We start from the raw sequence: 1,457 nt of genomic DNA on the forward strand, positions 1-1,457 counted from the left end.
ACAATTAATTGCATATTGACAAATTAATAAAAATAACTAATTTTTAAATTTATTATTTAAAAATAATCTAAACACATAAATTTAATTGAATGGCCGTATAATATTTTTTATATGGTTAATATATCAAAATTAAACTCTAAATAATATTGTATATCCTGACAGAGAATAACTATCTATAAATGACTTTGATGGTGATAATTAAATTAAGAGTCTTATTGATGTGATAGATAAAATTAAATGGAGAGAATATAATAGTTGGTGAAACTAGGAAAATAAATAAAAAACAAATACTAAATGTAAAATGAGAGTTGCATTTGCTTTACAAGATTAATTAATTACCTTATACTGTTGTATATGGCTAATTGGAAACACTTGAAACACCAATTAGATCAAATCCAAAATAGTATTTGAATTTGACCCTATATATAATGGATGATGAAAAATGGGGTGGTTGAACAATGTTTATTTGTTGCCTAATGAGGAGAATTGGGAATGAACTCTTAAATTATTTTATAAGAGGCTTTGAGTTTTATTTGAGAAATGAGAACCAACATACTAGGCTATTTATAGGGACATGGTGTAGCAAAGAGAGTGCTTGCTTTGAATTGAGCACATTGATGTGAGGAGAGAAAAGAGGTTGTGCTTTTTAGATGCCATGTAAAGAAAGAAAATAATAAATGAATAAACAAATAAAAACTTTAGAGACAAAGACTATTGTGCATGTATGTATATATGACTACTTTAATTTAGACTAAGAACAAGTTGGGAGACATATATTATTTGCATATGCCTAAGTTAGTAGACATGCAATGAGAACATAACCGTGAAATGTGAAGAATTTAATTTGAACCCTTAATAAAGATTGAAATAAAATAATAGTTAATACTTTCGAAAGATTACTCAATTTTTATATTAGTCTTTCAAAAAATAAAATAAATCAAATATGTCAGGTATGAGTTGTGATGTCATGACTACTTAATATATCAACTCGTCAATAGTTAAAACTAGTAAATTACAGAAGTGACGAATGAATAAATGCGACTGGTATTTTTAGAGGATGAATTTAATTAATTTTATCTTTTGATTTTAAAGATCAGATAATTTTTAGCGACGCTTTTGAACATTAACTCTAAAATAATATGAATAGTAATAATATCTTGTCACATGACGAAGCAATAGTGCAATATATTCATTATTCAATTTTGTTGCGTAAGGCGTGTATGTCCATCGACCATTTGTTAGAAACTAGTGCTTTATGACAATAGAAAATGCTTCAATTCATTCTCTATCAAAAAGGTAACAAAAGTGTAAATACCGGGATTGTGTTGGTCAATTTATACCAGATTGAAGATTCTTATATTATCAACCCACTTTGAATTTGAATCTTTACATGCATAAAGAGAGAAAGAGGTTGAGACAAAGATGGCTTTCATGGGATTCTTGTTTTTGCGCCCATC

At 27.4% G+C, this 1,457-nt stretch overlaps 1 protein-coding gene across 2 annotated transcripts in view; it reads right to left on the reverse strand.

Annotated features, from left to right (window-relative positions):
• LOC107628576 (monothiol glutaredoxin-S11-like) overlaps window positions 1-554 on the reverse strand; it is a 1,562-nt gene extending 1,008 nt beyond the window's left edge. Inside the window, exon 1 of one of the 2 annotated variants that reach the window (XR_002358081.1) lies at window positions 340-554. The gene's annotated coding sequence lies outside the window, so the exon portion shown is untranslated. The remainder of the gene's footprint in view (window positions 1-339) is intronic. The other variant, XM_016331205.2, reaches the window with a different exon arrangement.

Source organism: Arachis ipaensis, chromosome B02 (genome assembly GCF_000816755.2).
Source record: "Arachis ipaensis cultivar K30076 chromosome B02, Araip1.1, whole genome shotgun sequence".
NCBI classification, from domain to species: Eukaryota; Viridiplantae; Streptophyta; class Magnoliopsida; order Fabales; family Fabaceae; genus Arachis; species Arachis ipaensis.